This window comes from Mus caroli, unplaced genomic scaffold, assembly GCF_978045245.1.
Source record: "Mus caroli unplaced genomic scaffold, Mus_caroli_1 scaffold_7, whole genome shotgun sequence".
Classification (NCBI taxonomy): domain Eukaryota; kingdom Metazoa; phylum Chordata; class Mammalia; order Rodentia; family Muridae; genus Mus; species Mus caroli.
The window spans coordinates 9,122,280-9,141,738 of NW_028227262.1; the positions used below are offsets into that span (position 1 = coordinate 9,122,280).

General features: G+C 42.0%; 1 protein-coding gene across 18 annotated transcripts in view; it reads right to left on the reverse strand.

The window, feature by feature from the left end:
* Positions 1 to 19,459, reverse strand: part of Plekha5 (pleckstrin homology domain containing A5) — a 175,746-nt gene that overhangs the window by 108,602 nt on the left and 47,685 nt on the right. The window lies entirely within an intron of this gene.

The window sequence follows — 19,459 nt, forward strand, 5'->3', positions numbered from 1 at the left end:
TGTGCCAATGTTTGCTATCCTCAAATTAAAGTTGATTTTTTTAAACTACAGATTATATAATCGATTACAGATAATGTTACATAACAGTAGGTATGACCCAAATATTGCTAAGTGTAGAAAACAGAACCTTTTAAACTCCCCCCACTGTGTGTGTGTGTGTTTGTGTGGGCGTGCGTGCATGCATGTCCCATGTCTTGGCTGATCTGGAACTCAGAGAGTTCTGTCTTACTCACTGCTGAGATAAAAGGTGTGTGCCACTACTCCGGGCAAAAGAACATGTTTTACAAAAATGGTAGAAAACCCGGAGTTTACGCATACATATTTATTTTATTATATTTTAATTTATATTTCTATTAGAACATCATAGTTTGCTGTGATTTTCTGGGTAACCTATAGGAACAGCCATGCACTTTGAGTTGATGGTGATTTATTCCTACTCCATTTCAACCCAGTCCAGGAAAACTCAACCACACAACTGTTTTGTACCCACTTCCCCATTCCCCTCTGGGCAGACACGCAAAACTAGGAAGTATTTGTAGGAAGAAGCTCAACACTTGACACACACAAAGATGAAGACAGCAAACCTCTGATGGAGCAAAGCTAACTTTATCATTAAATGGTCACATATGCTAATCAGTACGTTTTTGCTTTATTTTATTTATTTCCTCTTCCTCCTCCTCCTGCTCCTCCTCCCTCCCCCTCTCCCCCTCCCCCCCACAGCACAAAGGCAGAAAGATTGTGAGATCAAGCCAGTCTTGACTATACAGCAAGTTCAAGGCCAGGAAGAGGTACATAAAGAAATACTGCCTCAAAATCAAAACCAACCAATCAAATGGGAGACGTGGCTCTATGTTTAAGAGGATGACCTGCCCTTACAAGGAAACCAAACTTGGTTGTCAGCACCCATATTGGGAGGCTCCCAAACTGCTTTTAACTTCATTTACAGGTCTCTGTGTGCACTCACACTCAAATGCACATGGCAGCACATACATATACACATATACACAATCTGAAATAATTTTTAAAAGTCAAGAACAAAAGATGTAGCTTGGATAGAGTGCTTGTTAGTTAGGTTCTGAAAGACCTTGGGTTCAACTCTCAGACTGAAGACTGGGAAAGGACTACAGAGAAAGTAAATGGAACCACATTTAATTTCAACAGTTTCCCAGTGGAAACTATGCTAACTTCAAAGAAAACTACCAACAAAACATTTTCTTCAGTGTTCTTCCTGTCAGAGAGTGCTGGAGCTTTGGGTCTGTGGGCAGGTGCACAACAGCCATCTTTGAAGAAGAAGCCCAGAAAGGGAAAGAATGAAAGATAAAGTAGGCAGTCAGAGTCATACAGACTCAAAGTCTACAGGGAGGAGAGCTTTTATGAGGGTATGAGGAGAAGGGACAAGGGACAGTCAGGAGCAAGGCCCACAAACCCACATGGGGACTGGAGCAGTGACACTGGCTGCAAGAACAAAGATAGTATCAACATTAGGGAGAAAAAACTAATTATTCTGAGGGAAAACCTGGAAGTAGATAGACAGCAAGAGTTGGACTATGTGTGAAACTACTGCAGAGTAAAGACATCCTATCTAAACCAAGGAACAAACACACATAGACACATACAAGCACACACGGACACGGGGACACACACACACAAACGGAGGGGGACAGGGAAAGAGGCAGCTCAAGCTACACAGACATAGTCCTGTTCTCTTTCATTTCATCCTTTACATTTCTCCATACTACACTTCCCTTCAGCATGATTCCCTCTTGTATACATTCAATTTAAGTGTTCACGGTAATTAGAGGGTTTTGTTTTAAATCTGTTTGAGACAGTATTATCCTATGCAGCCCAGCAGGCTATGAGGTTGTTGACTGTCTGCTCAATCTTGACATAGTGAAATTACATGTGTACACTGCCATACTTGTGTTATTGTGTTATTAATCTCTATGTTATGCAATCCTTCTTTTATTTCGGCTTACCCTTTCTACCAGCGAAATCTGAAAGAAATATTTCCCAGATGTCCCCAGTGAGTTTTTTAAAAAGTCAACAAAGACATCGTTTATTTCTCTGAGAATCACATGTTCTATGAAGACTTAAATATAAGTGTCTTTCTCTTGCACACTTTACTAAGTGTGTGGAAGGAAGGTCCAAGAATGGACAGCTTTTCAGTGCTGTTTTGAAACAGGGCCTAGCTCTGTTACCCAGGCCAGCCATGCTCATAATCCTCCTGCGTCATCCTCCTGGGTTAGATGACAAACACACACCCCTATATCCAGCTTCCAGGAGTTTTGCCTGCAATTTGTTGTACTTTGATGGCAGTGTTGGGCTCCCAGTCCAGCTGAGAAGACACAGAGACCAAACAAGTGTCTTTCCAGTGGCTCTTCATGGCTCTCCGATGCTTAGCTCTCACTGAGACATCACTGCCTGCACAGTATGGTGGAACTCACACTTGATGCTGTGTGCTCATGGGTGGAGTCTCATGTTACAGTCTGTTATTCTGTTTACCACAGGAATGTGGCAGGGCCATCTGGGGTAGCTGAGGAATACTGGAAACACGCACATGCTTGCACGCTCGCTTACTTACTCTAAAGTGAGTGGGTGTGAGGTCACACACTGTACACACTGTGGAGGTTCTGAGAGAGATTAGAGGGACCACTCTAAGGAATTCATAAGAATTAAGCATTACACACTGTGAAGTATTGTTGAATCACCAATGTTAATTTTCCCTTTAAATAAGCTAAGACATTGATGAGTAGAATAATCTGACTCCCTGACTGCCAGACATTAGACCCTGGCCCTAGCAGTTTGCCTCTTAAGTGAATGGCTATCGGCCAGACAACCAAGCACTCTGCCATCATGCCACTATGAAAACTTCACAAGACCCTCAAGAAGCCACACTCCATCTATGGCTGCCTGCTGCTGAAGAACAACTCCTATCCCAGCTATGCTTTCTCAATCAGCTTGGGGAGACCTTTCGCCACGGAAGGTTTTAATGAACTCTGTCCAACCCCACAGTCTTCCCTACTCAGTCCAAAAGCATGGAACAATCATCTGGCTCTAGGTTGGAGCCCAATGGCCTCAGACACCCAGTGGCACACATAGGCTTGGAAGAGGTTATCCCAACCCACAAACCCTACCTGGCTCATCAAAAAGACTCCAGTTAAACAGCACTAGCTTCTCTGGTTAACTTCTCTGGAGGTGTACTAGTTCACAGGCAGAGAGGGATAAGTAAATAGCTGAAATACAACTCAGGTAGCTGATACAAGAGAAGCCGAGAATTTCAGGCGAAAACAGAGGTCCACTTGGGCTGCACTGTGCAAACATGCAGTGGCGGTCTAGGGCAGGGGTGGCCAGAGTGAAGCTGGAAGGAGAGCGTAGGAAATGCTTCTATAAAATAAGGCAAAAGTCTGAAACTGGCAAAGTACATCACCCATTTTTCTTTACTGACTTTTAGCATGTTTTGTATATGATGCTGTTATCATACAGACCTATGGGTTGACTTTTAGCATGTTTTGTATATGATGTTGTTATCATACAGACCTATGGGCTGACTTTTAGCATGTTTTGTATATGATGTTGTTATCATACAGACCTATGGGTTGCTATCGCGATTGACATCATGGCTTGCTAGTTATTAGAGAATCACTGGTAGAAAAGTATTCTTCCTTTTCTGAATCCCTTTGGCACAGTCATTAAAAATTTCTCCTTAAGTTTTTGGTTATGGAGAGCAGGAATAATAAGTAACAAAAGATAAGGAAAAATAAAACAAGATATAAACAGATCTGAGTAGAAAGGGCGGGCAGCGAAGGCTAATGAAGTTAGTACGTGATAGCTGTATTTCTCTCCCAGCTGGCTTAGCGATCTTAGAATGGAGGCAGCGGAATGGGACAAGCATCTGAGGGAGTAACTGACGGGGTCACTCACACCCCCACCCCCAGCAGTCCAGCCACACCACTTTCTACCCTAGTTTTACAAAATGACAAACTCCCAGGCCTTAACTCGAACCCTGCGATTTCCCTTAAGTTTTCCATTCCCAGGAAGAATGGGAGAAAAGAATAAAATGATTTTAATTTCAACTTGTTTACAGAGTTTGAAGCAATATGTAAAAAGGCCTTAGTTATAAAATATAGTTATCTGGTTTCTCCAAAAACATTGAGTCTTTGAATGTGCTTCTTCCGATGGCTCCTGTGGCTGCCAGGCTCACTGATGGCTGCACTAGTATTTAACATTTAGAGGACCTGAGAGTACAAATCTATCAAACCACAGTTGAGTACTGAGTTAGCTGGAAGCCCTCAAGATCATACTGTCAGATACTAATGGGAAGTCTAAAGAGTTAACCCACCAGGGAAAGGAACAGTAGCCAAAGGATCCTGAACAAGAGACGGGAAACACAAGGTAGAAAAGGGACCTGAGAATGACAAGACAAACCACGAATCAGCAACGGCCACTGTAAGTCCTCACTGCTACCACTCCATTCACCCCACAATCCAATCAGAGTCCTAGTCCCACACACTGCTAATCAGTCTCAAAGCACTGACAGTTTATGCTGGCAAAGACACCTCTTTGTGCTTTATGGATTTCTCACTTGGGGCTTCAGAAGGCAGCAGAAAAAGGAAGTAATTTGATTTTTGAAATTATGCATTTTTACTACCTATTAAAATGTAGAACTTCCAACTATACATCACAACACCGAGGAGCTGAGAGATGGCTCAGCGGTGAAGCATGTGCTCTGCTCTTCCCAGCACTCACACTGGGTAGCTCACAACTGCCCAGACCACCAGCTCCTATACATCATATGCCCTCTTCTGGCCTTTATGGGCAGGGCACTCACATGTATAACACACACAGACATGGATACACACACACACACAGACATAGTGGCTCACAACCACCTGTAACTCCAGTTCTAGGGGATCTAATTCTTTTTTTCTGACTTCCAAAGGGACCATTAAGCATGCATGTGGTGCACAGACATGCATGCAGACAAAACACTCACAGAATAAAATGAATAAGTTTAAAAAAAAAAGGTTGTTAAGTGGAAGGGAGAAGTAATAAGAAGGTATTTGAGGGAACACATAAACTTACAGGAGTCTTTAGCAGAAGTATACATTCTACATAATAAATTTGCTACTGACAAAAATTGGTAAACTTTACATTTACACATTGCATACACTAGCAAGCGTTTGCTGAAAGGACCCTGATATAGCTGTCTCTTGTGAGACTAGGCTGGGGCCTAGCAAACACGGAAGTGGATGGATGCTCACAGTCAGCTATTGGATGGATCACAGGGCCCCCAATGGAGGAGCTAGAGAAAGTATCCAAGGAGCTGAAGAGATCTGCAACCCTGTAGGTGCAACAACATTATGAACTAACTAGTACCCCGGAGCTCTTGACTCTAGCTGCATATGTATCAAAAGATGGCCTAGTTGGCCATCACTGGAAAGGTCCACTGGACTTGCAAACTTTATATGCCCCAGTACAGGGGAACGCCAGGGCCAAAAAATTGGGAATGGGTGGGTAGGGAAGTGTGTGGGGGGGAACTTTTGGGATAGCATTGGAAATGTAATTGAGGAAAATATGTAATAAAAAAATATTAAAAAAAAAATAAAAAAAATAAAATCTGCCCAGGATCTTCTGGTTTTCATAAAAAAATACATTTTCACATAAAAGAAGCTTAAATATACCATTGACTTTTATTGTAGCAATAAACCCTTAGCATCTACTTAGCATGTGGCAAGATAATGAATAGACCTAATTATATATTATTTTGGCATTTAAGTTGTCTGTTGCAATAGACAATACTTATACCAGGAAAAAATCCTCATGCTTTACTAGAAAAACAAAGGACATACAAGACAATGTTGCTTCTGAATAAAGGTATAAGAGAAAAATATTTTTAAAATATTGCATTATATAAGTAAAAAGAAAAGCCAGGCTTGGGACAAGATTATTATTACTTTCTGCTATGAGACATTATAATAACTACTTAATACCTCTCCCTCCAATCATACGTTGTATTTTTTCTCTATTCTGCTAAGAATACTGTCAATGAGTTGACTAGAATATTACCTTAAGTATTGCTGAAATTTGCCACTTAAAAGTAATTTGTTCCCTTTGTTCACTCATTCTCTGAATGTGTGCTGAGTACATTCTGTTGCAAATGCCCTTGTCCACACGGCAGACACAACACTAATGAGGTGTCTGCTTCAGGAGCCTCCAAGCTCACAGGCAGGAATCAGAGACTAGACTACAGAAAAGGTTGTGCAGAGCTAGGGCACGCTATGTGCCTGTGAGTGGAGAAGCAGAAAAGGCCTGAGGAATGCTGTTCTAAATGGCATTCGAGTGGAGGGTGGGGTCCAGATGGGGCAAGCTAAATTTAGAAGCTAAGCTTGGCATCACAAAGACAAGAAAGAAGGCTGTGTAGCCAAGTAGAATGGGTAAGAGAAAGCCGGCAGGCAATGAAGTCTGAGACCCGGGAAAGTCAGCCATCGCTGGACTCTCAGGCCAGGCAGGATCTGGGATCCTCTCAGTGCAATGGGACAGCCGCTCGTGGCAGCGCTGACAATGTGGTCGAGATGCTCACACCTTGAGAAGGTGTGCTTAGCTACAGTGTGGAGAGTAGATCCTAAAAGTTCAAGAGCAAGAAAAGCTGAGAGGCTACTGTAACTGGAGGGGTGATGGTGGCAGATGGAGGTACAGGGGACCCAGGAAGAGGCACATCTGGACACTATTGGAAGGGGATGTGTCAACTGAGCCTCCAATAGGAGGTGGTCCAGTATTGCTGAGTGGAGAGAGATTAAGAATGCTTGCGTAGCTGCTATCCACTGTCCCCATGAGACAAGGCATGTCAGTGCACATGAGACCAGCAAGGGGATGGAGATGCAGACCGATGCTGACTGCGGGCATATGGCATGCCAAGGGCCTTGGAAATCATCAATTTACAAAAACATTTCATGACTGAATTTTACTGAAATAAAACTTAAGAAATTCAGATACAATAAAATATCACTTTAGGTCATCAGAAAAACAAAAAACTATTGCCCCTTTAAATCTAAAACTAGATGGATATAGTTCAACATCTAGTCATCTCAATTAGTGTTGGCAAGACAAACACCAGATGCTCATTAGGCAAAATTATGTAAACATCGACAAAGAAGACAAGATGGCAAAAGTCAAGGGAATGATCTAGGACAGCTTGAAAGTAAAGTGGATCTGAGCTGCCCATGGCATGGAGCTGCTACTGTGGAACACAGGGTTAGAACAAGCTACCTCGAGTAGGCAACAGAGCCAGCATGCTGACGGTTGCTCTCAACACAGCGCTTGTGCGCCGTATTATGTTGGTTACCGAATAGCTTTGCAAAAGACTCTTTAAGATTTGGCTTATTCATGTGTTAAATGAGAGCACTATTTCTTATTTTATGGAATTATAAACATTAAATGAACTAATGTTTGAAAAATATCTAGTTGCTAATTTGTTTAAAAAAAAAAAACCCTAAGTTACTGTTGCCTAAAGTCATGGGAATGTAAGCCATCAACAAATCAGTTTATGAAAATATAATTTAAAAAGACTACCAGATTATCTTCCAGGTCTCAGAACCTGGCAGCATGGATACTTGGTTCTGGCTTTAGAGACATGAAGGGTACAAGAGTAAAGGGCTGGGGAAGCTCCCTCTTTGGTCACGAAAAGCTCATCAGGCTAGGCCTACGGCAGAAGCACTTGACTGGAAGCTGAGAGAGAGGCCATTGGATCAAGTTGTGAGAGTAAATCTTGATTATACTGCAGATGTCAAGATGTCGGAGGTGCCAATGATATAAGATGTCGAGTAGGGACAGCTGCCTCTATGGAATAGAATCAGTCCAACTGAGGGAGGTGCATTCTCAGTAAAGTGCTGGACAGATTGAGATCCTAATAGCTCTCTGCTCTCAGCACCCCTTAGTTGCCTTTCAATAAATGCCCAGTACATTAACATAGAGTTAATTGTTCTCTAAACCATTTACAGGTTTTGTTTTTGTTTTCGAGGCTGGCCTCAAACCCTTTTTTATTTTTATTAACTTTTTATTGTTTTATTTTTGTGAACTTTACATCATGTACCCCAACTCCATTCATCTCCCCATCCTTCCATATCTATCCTCTGCTCTTGCAACCTCCCCTGATAAAGGAAAAAGAAAAGAAAAAAGTCCCACCACTGAACTGCGATATCTCACACAGAATGTCCTTTTGTCCAAGCAGCTCTGCTTGCAAATGGTCTCTGCAATGAGTCACCGGTCTGGCTCGAGGCCACTGGCTTCTGCTACATTATCAATACTGGATGCTCACTGGAACTCCTCTCAGACATCTTGCAGTTGCCCTGCCCTGCATCACGGAGATATTGCAGCTTGGGTTCTGCAGGACCTGGACTCTGATCAGGACTTGGTTCTCTAACTTCTACTTTCCAAGTGCTAAGATTACAGAAATGCATCACCACACCTAGTGCCTCCAAATGCCTTTTTATTCACCAACCTTAAAATGTGCACTAAGCCAGGTGTGGTGGCGCACGCCTTTAATCCCAGCACTTGGGAGGCAGAGGCAGGCGTATTTCTGAGTTTGAGGCCAGCCTGGTCTACAAAGTGAGTGCCAGGACAGCCAGGGCTACACAGAGAAACCCTGTCTCGAAAAACCAAAAAAAAAAAAAAAAAAAAAAATGTGCACTATACACAGAACAAAGGGTTTTCCTGTTTAAGAAAGTAGGTTTTGTTGTGTTGCAGAACCAGGCAAGGAGAAACACATTTATAAGTCTCAGCACTCAGAACACTGCATCAGGGCAGGCTGCAGCACTGTGGGTGCGCTCGCCTCACCCCAGACTCCTTACTGCAGGCGTCTGCCTGCTTGGCTTTGGGTTCCAGAAACTTCCTGTTCCATTTGTCTGTAACATGTCAAAAGGCTGGCAAATGACTGTGACTTTATTCTTAGGACTATACTGAAGTTACAGTGACACAAAAAGTACACAAAACCATGCATTTTTAAGTAAATAGAAAAAATCATAACTTCCAATTTAGAGTAAAGGGTAAAAATTTAAACTGCTTTTTTATAATGATCAGATTTACTTTTCAAATGCTGGCTTCATGAATTATCTTAAAAAACAAAGTCCAGGGCTGGAGAGATGGCTCAGCAGTTAAGAGCACTGACTACTCTTCCGAAGGTCTTGAGTTCAAATCCCAGCAACCACATGGTGGCTCACAACCATCTGTAATGAGATTTGATGCCCTCTTCTGGTGTGCCTGAAGACAGCTACAGTGTACAGTGTATTGTGTATTTATAACAATAAATAAATCTTCAGGCTGAAGCAAGCAGAGGTCCTGAGTTCAATTCCCAGCAATCACATGATGACTCACAACCATCTATACAGTTACAGTGTACTCGTATACATAACATAAATAATAAATCTAAAAAAACAAACAAAAAACAAAACTAAACAAAACAAAGTCCAGACTAACGACACAATGTCCTTACAAATCACTATACTGTGGCCCTTTCTAATCAAAATTTTCTTCTAAAAAAATACAGTCAAAGACATTAACAGTTAGCTTTCTTTTTGCTTAACGTTTGTTTACAAGATTCTGTCTTTGACTCATATACTGCATTCCACACTCCCAAATATAACACATTAATTTAGAAGTCTAAGACAGGATCTGGAGAGACGGCTCCATAGTTAAAGGTCCTTGCTGTTCTCAGAGAGGGCCTGTGTTTGCTTCCCAGAGCCCACACTCCAGCGCAGGGAATTCACTGCACTCTTCTGACCTCGGAGGGCACCAGGCGCACGTGTGCTACACACACATGCATGCATGCAGACAAAATTCATAAAATAAATCTAAAATCTGTTTTTTAAAAATCCAAAACAAAAGCCAAAAAGCTTGTTTCACGAGGGATAGTAAACATTTAGCCCTTGTGAACCAAATGGTTTCTGTCACAACTACCAACCCTCCCGTGATAATGAGAAACACAGTCACATCTGGCACACAGTCACATCTGGCACAATTCTGTTTACAAAGCCAGGCTGGGATGTTCCCTCACCTGGAGGACCAGTCCCCCAGCACGGAGCCAGCCCGCACTTCCTCCTCACTGCTGTCTAGGTCACCTCGCTCACTGGTGACCACCATTACGAACCTCCATTTTCAAATTTTCACTGACTTTCTGAGTACTTATTTTTTTTCTTAATTTCATACTTTACCAACGAAACAGAACTTAAGAAGCACTTTATTTCCTATAAATACTGTTTTCTAAAATGCAGTTTTATACCTTTGACTTTCCTGTCATAAGTAGAAATAATGGCACTTCTCTATAAATGAAATGCTTCTATAAGATTCAAACCAAAAGCAAGCATTTCCCTGGAAACTTCATGACTTCATTTTCCTCTGTAGCTGAATAAAGCTCCACTCAGCATAAATGTCATAGCTTCACTACTCAGTGAGTGTTGGGGCCCATCTCCTCTGGCTGCAGCTACTGGCTATGGTGCAGAGCAGCAGTTAACAAGGATGTACAGGTCTCTTCAGGGTAGGTGGGGATGGAGACTTTTGGGCACATGTCCACACGTAGAGCAGTCATACTGCACTGCCATTTTTAAGCTTTGGAGAACCCTCCATCTGATTCCTGTAATGGCTGCACTAGGATGCTCTCTCCCATCCGCACTGAATAGAGTTCCTCTTTCCTCACATCCTCCCCAGCACCAATGCCATAGCCATTCTGACTGGGTAACGCCTTACCTGGTACCCTAGAGTAGTTTTCATTTGTATTTCCCTGATGACCAGGTGCTCATTGCTAAACATGGCTACTGGCCACTTGTGTCTCCTCTTCTGAGAAGTGTTCATTTCATTGGCCTACTTGAGACTGGCAGCATTGGTGTCTTTGATGTTTTTTTTTGTTGTTGTTGTTTTTTTGGGTTTTTTTTGGGTTTTTTTTTTTGCAGATCCCTATCTCACCATGTAGACCACCAGCTTCAGTTAGTAAGTCAAGGTCAAGTTGAATTTTGTACTAGGTAAGCAATGTGGACCCATGGTTTTAGTTTTTTAAACTTATGTGGACAGTGAATATCAGCCAAAAATTTTAAAATCACTGACACAATATACTACTTCTTTTTTTTTTTTTTTAAATGAATCCATCCTTACTGGATAAAATGGTGGACCATACAGTGACATTCTCACACATGTTCAATTCTGATCATGTTTACCTGTCACCTTGTCCTCTTACTGGCAATCCTGTCTCCTTCCTCCTCTCTAACAGCTCTCCAGCTCTTCTGTCTCCTTAGGTTCTACATAACAGAAAGCATGCGATGCCCACTGCAGGCTGTTCTACTTTGTTTAACATGTGTGATGATCTCAGCTCCATCTATTTTCCTGCAAATGACCTGATTCCATTCTCCTTATGCTGACTTACCACCCCAGCTATATACGGCTGCTTTCTGTACCCACTCACCTGTTGCTAGGCACCTACCCCATCCCATGGCTATTCAGAATAGAATAGAAATAAGCATGATGCTCAGAGCATCCTCGCTGTACGCTGACTTGGACTCCTTCCCAGGGGTGGTATAGCTAAATCATATGCTAGTTCTATTTCTAGCTTTTGAAGGAGCATCAACACTCATTTGCATAATGACTGTGCTAATTTACATGCCCAGTAACAGTATGTAAGAGCTCCTTCCCTCTACAGCTATAAGCCAGCATTTGTTTTATTTTCTGTTTAGATGTGTTTTCTTCATGATAGCCATCTGAGTAGGGCGAGACAGAACGTGTAGTTCTGATTTGCATTTCCTCATGGCTTAAGATATTGGTATTATTTTAATGTAATTATTCAGTTTGTTTGCCAACTTGCTGACTGGATTATCTGTCCTTTTGGTGTTTAATTTCTGATGTGTTCTGGATATTAATCCGCTGTCAGATGATGAGAAGATTTTTTTCTATTTTATAGGCTGGCTTCCGCCGCGTCTTTTGGTTCTTCCCAGTGTTCAATGCCTGTTAGTTCAGCACAGCCTCCTGTCTTGCTGCAAACATGCTGGTGTCCTACAAGTAATGAATGAGCGCACTCTGCGGTCTGAGAGACTTCACACTGCCTTTCTGGCTTCTCTTGCTGTCTCCTTAAAATGCAAGGCTTCCTTTTTTTTCTCACGGTGTTTGGGAAATGGCTCCTGCAGCCCCTTCCTTTTTAATTTCACCCTGTGCCTGTCTAGGAATGTTTCTTTGTGGGTATCATTTAAAACACACGTAGTGGTTGTCTCACAAGAATAAAGGCAAACACACAGAGGGAGATCATATAGGGAACTTGTTTCATGATCCTAACATCATGGAGCATTCTGGCTATGAGTCACCTTCAGTTCTTCAACATGGCAGCGACAATCAGCTGCCATGAGTTGGTGAGACTGGTGTTTTTACACTCCAGTGTCCCAGCCAGAGCTGCCCTTTACAGTTGTGTACGTTCAGATCGCCATCAACCACGCTGTCTCTGCTCTCTGCCAAGAGCTACAGAGACACGAGGTCCACACACGGAAGAGCCCAGCCTCTCTCTCCTGTAAGGTCGGGTACAATGCTTTACAGTAAACTGATACATGAGTAGCCAATAAGAAGAAACTGTGGGAATCAGAAGGAAAAAGCAGAGGGAAGGAAAGGACAGGGAGGAAGCTTAATACAGCGGATTTAATTATCGGCAATGTTTGAACAGGAAACGCTCTTGTTGACTTCAAACAGAATTCTTACAACTGAAAATATAACTTCACCAGTAAATAGTAAAGAACAAAATAGTAAGATGTTTAAAAAGTACAAAAGGCATGGTGTTGACTGCAGAGTTTTGATTCTATAAAAGGCAGCAGGGAAAGTTAATAAAATCTATGGAAAAATAATTCTAAGATCAAGTTTTAGCTAAATATAATTTTAAAAGTCTATGAGTGTGTGAGGAAGCAGGGAATTGACAAGACTGCAACAATTAGCAAGGCAATGGATCAATCAATCAATGCCTCTGGGAAAGGACAAAGCCGTCAATCAAATCCCTCCAGGACGAGCTCAAGCGCAGAGGAAGGCTCCATCACAGAAAGACCCATGAAGAAAATTCTGACTATCGTTTCTCATGGGGCTTCTCCAAATGCTATCAATCTTTCATAAGGAGGCTACTCATGTCAAAAAGACGTTAACACACTGCCATCTCGAGCTGGAGGACAGGCTGTCGCTGGGTTAAGCTGCATTCATATTCTAATGTCACCACACTTATTTCCTGACTCATTCCTGAGCTGTGGACCGGGAGGTCCCACTGCCTTCTTCAGATCTCCCCCTGGCTTTCCTACAACCATCACACACATCATCTGCCTGAAACTAATTTATAAACTTCCAACTCTAGAGCTCAGTGTCCTCCCAGCCACAGAGATCACCACACTGTCCTCTAACCCACTGCTGCCATATGTGGTCCATCCACTGCCTTCTCTCATTTGTACAAAGGCAGCAGTCTCCTCACAGGCTAGCTTCCTGTCCTCTAGTCACGTTGCAGGCATGCTATGTTCTCTCACACCTCATGAATCTCTTCACCCTAGAGGGCTCTTTCCTGTCAAGTTATTTATCTGCCCCAGTGTGTGTGTGTGTGTGTGTGTGTGTGTGTGTGTCTGTGTGTTTGGCCTGTGAAATTACTAGTATAGGGGAACAATGCCTGTTTTGCTTATCACTATGGCCCTGGAAACTATCAGAAGCTTTGACATAAGAAAAGTCCACAACACATCTTTCAGTTAAAGGACTTTTTTTCTTAAATTCATCCCACATGGCATCAACTATGTATAATAATATCCTTATATAAATCATAAATGTAAATATATGTTAAGATAAAAAGAAAATGTTAAGTCCACAGAAGGAATGAAGTACTCTAAAGGAAAGGCTATCAGTACTAACAGCCTGACACCTGAGCCCTGGAGGCAGCGTCACTGACCACCAGGCACCTGTGGGCAGTCAGCGCAGATGCACCTCCCCTGGAAGCACCAGTACCATGCTAAGAGCACCATTGTTGTTGGCTCTAAAATGACATTAATGCTACTATGTGAAAGGCAAATTGATATAATTTTAGTATTTAATGTTTGCATCTTCTACTTTTAAAAGGCTGAAAGTAGCATGGGTATATTTTCAAAATGAGCATAGCATGCTGAAAGCAGATTTATAAACATTATGCTAAGACAGAAGAGAGATTTAAAGGTAAATAGTAACAGAAAGGATTGGCCACTTTTTTACCTTTCCAATTCGACTTCAATGTTTTAATATTTCTATTGTTAGTGTAAAACACTTGTTAACTTACCTCTGTAACTTCTTAGTTGTGTGTCTCAAACCTGCGCATATGGCACGCCTATACTTTCCTGCCCCCAGCAGACTTGACTTGCTGTGGGTGGCAGGGTACATGAATGTGTGCTTGTGTGACCTGTGTACACTGAGGCCGAAGGACAGAGGTGTCCTCCTCTTCACTGTCTTCCGTGTTTCCTTGAGACCGGCTCTCTTACAGAACCAGGAGCTTGCTGTCTCAGCTGTGCTGACTGGCCAGCAGGCTCTCAGGACCTACTATCTGCATCCCCCGGTGCTAGGGTTCCACGCCAGGTCCTCATGCTTACAGAGCATGTGCTAACCCGCCGAGCTACCACCCCGCTTTACTGTTTCTATTTGACATGGTAACTTCAATGAAACCTGCATTGTTCTGATGAGTGGTGGACCAAATATGGTATTCACTGGCTGTGTGTGCAAGTCTGGGGATGACTCTCGGGAGCCAGCTCTCTCCTGCCACCTGATGGAGTCCACAAGTTTAGTGGGTTGCCAGTCCTGGGTAAGCACTTGCTGAGCCAGCCCTGCAATGCATTTGTAAGATTCCCACTGCTACTAAAGGAGGAATCTACATGACTAACATTACAAAGGGCACAGCTAACATACTGCTAAAGACTTATACAAAATACGTTATATTTGACAAATCAGTAAACTAATAAATGCATCTAGGAATTAGGAATAAAAGAAAGTATGACACCAAGAGAAGTTACCCTTAATCACATACTTAAAATATCTACTTCAACCACTAGAGGGCAAGAGTGGAATAACATTCTTTAACCATTAAAGATTTTTTAAAAATTTAATAAATCCTAAATATATTTCCTACTGTACTATTATTGCACAATCTATTTTAAAGCTCTGCACAAATGGGAGGGGCCATGGGAAATACGTGATCTTTAACAGATGAAATTAATTCTGACTTCGACTCTCCCTAAAAGCCTCTGGTAAGATAAAAACTGATTTTGAATATAGAATTTCAGTGAATGATGCAAATTCACAAATAGTATTTTAAATAGGAAGTAAAGCAAAGAACAGAAGTTGAGAACTTTAAAACAATTTTGAAGAAAACACCCGGACCACAGAGAATATGGTCTAGATCTCACTTTAGTCAACCCCTCGGTTGTCTTTTCTTTTTTAAAACATACTAATTAGAAATAATACTTTGTTTTTTAAAATTTATTTATGATTATACATAAGTACACTGTAGCTGACGTCAGACACACCAGAGAGGGTGTCAGATCTCATTATGGGTGGTTGTGAGCCACCATGTGGTTGTTGGAATTTGAACTCAGGACCTTTGGAAGAGCAGTCAGAGCCATCTTGCCAGCCCTGTTTTTTGTCTTTCTTTTAAGTAAATGTTTGAAAATACATTTGGTACACTAACTTAGGGCCAGAGTCAATTATGCACACAGGTGATAATCTGTTGTCTTGTTCTATTTAACCAGCAATATTGTGTACCTGGTAGGAGCAGACATGGGGCCCAGGAGCCAAACTAGCCAACTGAAGTCACAATGTGGTGAGGTGTCCAGCAGCCACGGGACTCCCACCTGAGCTCACCGCCCGCCCCCCTCCCCTTTTGTTTTTTTCAAGACAGGTTTTCTCTGTGTAGCCCTGGCTGCCCTGGAATTCACTCTGTGGATCAGGCAGGCTTTGGACTCAAGAGATCTGCCAGCCTTTGCCTCGAGTGTCCTGGGATTGAAGGCGTGCACCACCACTACCCAGCTGCTCCATTACTTTTAATGCTACCTTCCAGGAAATAGTTTCTTGACTTATACTTTAAAATACCAGTCACTTTATACTGAATTAGACACTTACCCTGAGTGACAAAATTAACACAAGTTACTTACTGAAGCCTGAACAACTAAACATTTTCAGGGGCCTTTCAGCAACTCTTGTTGCTATGGTTTCTGGTCTGATTCTAGTTATTAAGATCTTGTGGCTGACAATACCCATGCACAAGTCTATGGAGACAGGTTGCAAATAAAACGCAGTCTGGTGACTCAAAAGGAATATCAGTGTGAAAGAGGCTCTGCTATAAAATGCCCTACCTCCTTGCTTACAGTAAAAGGTTCTGTTCTAATAAGGGAACTCTTCAAAAGATGGTGATTAATTAATTAATGATAAGAACACTACATGTACATTTGTGTACCATGACATTAAAGAGTCAATTATGTATTTGGTGGTTTGATTATAAATTCCTGAATCACTGAATACTTTAAAATTTGTTTGTATGTATATATGTATGTATATATGTATGCATGTGTAGGTATGTATGTATGCATGCATGTATGCATGTACATTCTTACCCCCTCCTCTCCTCTCTGAAGTGGGACTCTTGTAGCTTCAAATAACAATTAATCAAATTCAAAAAAGCCTTGGTAAAAGAAAGGCGTGAGTAAAGTCCAGGGGTGTTGAGGAACGCAGAGGCCACAGACGCAGCTACTTCTCAAGGCTGGACAGCTAGACTGACATCTTTAAGGTTTCAGACCGAACACAGAAGAAGAGCTCACAGGGTAAGGATGAAGGCCATGACTACTTGCTGTCAGTTGAACGCACACAAGAAAAGACAAGACACAATGCTGACGGTCTGCTGGCTGGCTGGCTGGCTGGGCTTTGGTTTCTATGAGATAAGGTCTCTCTAATAACAAACGCAGATTCTCCTGTACCAGCCTCCTGACCGCAGAGACACAGGTGTATGCCACCATGCCTGGCCTTTAATTGTTTTTAAAAGGCTCACATAGTAAAGCTCTTATCCTTCCATCATAGATGACCAAACGAGTTTACACCATTTCTGAAAGTCAGGTTCTGAAGAGCAATGATAGTTTATTAAAGACTCAAAAGTCAACCGTGAAACAGCCAGAACTGGACTGCCTTGACTGAGACATAGCAGGCAAGTTCCAAGGAGAATTCAAGACCACAATTATGGCCAATTTCAAGAATTAAGAAAGAAATAATTTAGATTTTAAAACTCACATGTAACAAGATAAGTATAACCAATATGCTCTGCTGTAGACAGTCATTACAATGAAAGTTGTTAACTATGGTATTTTTCTCAATAAATTTCAACACCTGTTATTAATAATCAAAATTACAAATAAGTGTACATTTATATTTTTCAGTTACTATGTTCCTCTAAATTGTATCATTTATTTTAAAATTTCCATATTTAAAAATTCTATACAAAAAGCTGAAGGTTTTCTTTTGAGAAAGATCAATCTATAAGAACAAAGCACAGTCAAAAGCTTGTAGACCGTCTGTCTTGCTAGCAGTAAGACAAGAAACTGGCTGAATAAAGAAAACAAATCTGCTCCATAGCCTAAGCTCCAGAACACTGAAGAGCCAGCGCCCTCATCTGGCCAAACAAGGAACTCAACATTTTACATGTTCATTCAGTCTGCTAAAGAGTACAACTCAGGACTTTAATTGGTGTATTTAAAAGTCAAGGGAGGGTGGGGCGGAGATAACTAACCAGTACAAATTTGTTTGCTACCTTTTAAAAAGCTTAAAAGGCTTGACTTCTTGCTACTAAAATGCCAACTTTTCATAGCATCAAACATTACCAGTCCTCTTATTTGCAATCATTGTAAAATTGCTAAAGAAGTTTCTCTCTGGGGCCTGTGAGGAGGTCTGCCCAAGCCTGAGGTCCGAGGTCACTCTACAGAGCCACATGGTGGAGGATGAGAACTACTCCCCAAGGCTGGCCTCTGACATTCATACTAGGGCCACGATGCCCATACACATACATACACAAACGCAATAAACTAAATTTAAAAGAAATATATACCTGAAGACAAGACATATTATGACTCACATAAAACAACCATGAAATTATCTTCACTGGTAAGAAGTAAGACTTTGCACTTCTTCCTGTTGAAGTATTTCTTTCAATTATCTACAGACTAAGCATCCCTTGGCTCCATTCCTAGGGACAAAAGTAGTTTACCAGCTGAGTGGTTCTAACCCACAGGTCCAAAACTTGAAGCTGAGAAGTTTTGCACGCCAGGAAGAAAATGAAGTAAACAGAGCCTGGGCTTTCAGAGCCATTTTCAGAGCTCAGCCAGCCGGGTCTGCTAACTTCCTTGTATTGTCAGTATGCTATCTGTGAGATACCACCTCAAGCAGCCGAGATCCTGCAGTTACACTGGAATGCTGAGGGTAAACATTACATGATGACAAGCCTCATGTCACCATCATAGGATGACGACTTAGCACAGGCATTAACAGTGTCAAGACGTTAGCTATTTGCCAGACATTATTATAAGTGAGAGAATAGTTATCTATTGAACCATGTCCAGAATTTAAATCAGTCTCAGAATTTGGGGCTCTATCACCTCAAGGTAAACATGGTATCAATGACTTTGTTTCTAAATGTTTACTCGCTCATCCGTGTGGCTGTAGATGGAAATATACGTACCATGTGTGAGCAGGCAGCCATAAAAGGCCAGGAAAGGCCACAGGATCGGTCACCTGGAAACTGGAGCTACAGTAGGCTGTAAGCTGCATGTCTCAGGTGCTGGGAACTGAACCTGGGTCCTTTTCAAGAGCAGCGCTTGCAGTTAGCCACTGCACCATCTCTCCAGCACCACCAGAGACGTAGTGTTGAAATATTTCCATATTTTCTCCTACACCAGGTCCTTCCTGGTTACTGTTGCATAAACCTATTTGTCTCATCTCTTTTCCTGTCCAAACTGCCTCACAACTACCTGCTGACATGCATCGCTGTGACCACGCTGATGCAGGCACAGCCACCTGGGTACAAGACAAAACTTTACCCACTCTGGGTCCATCTCAATCACACACACCTTGAGAAGCAATGAAGAGTGCCACAGTGTATAAGGAAAGTTGTTTCTTCAGGATCTGACTTAAGAAAATCTGGTCTGAAACATATCTTCTACTTGTGCACTGAACACACTACAAAAGCCACCCAAAAGTCCTCAACAGCCCCAAACTTCAGCCACTGTCTTACTTGCACGTCCTTCGGCTTCACTGCAACCCCCCACACAAGCACATTTTCCTTCTTGATTTTTACCACAGGTCTCTCAGATGCTTTCTGTGTGTCCATCTGCTGGCTGATCACAAATGACCAGCCAGCAGATGCTTTCTGCCAAACTACAACTTGTTTCCAGTAGATGAACCCCCAGGTCCAAATCTCTGC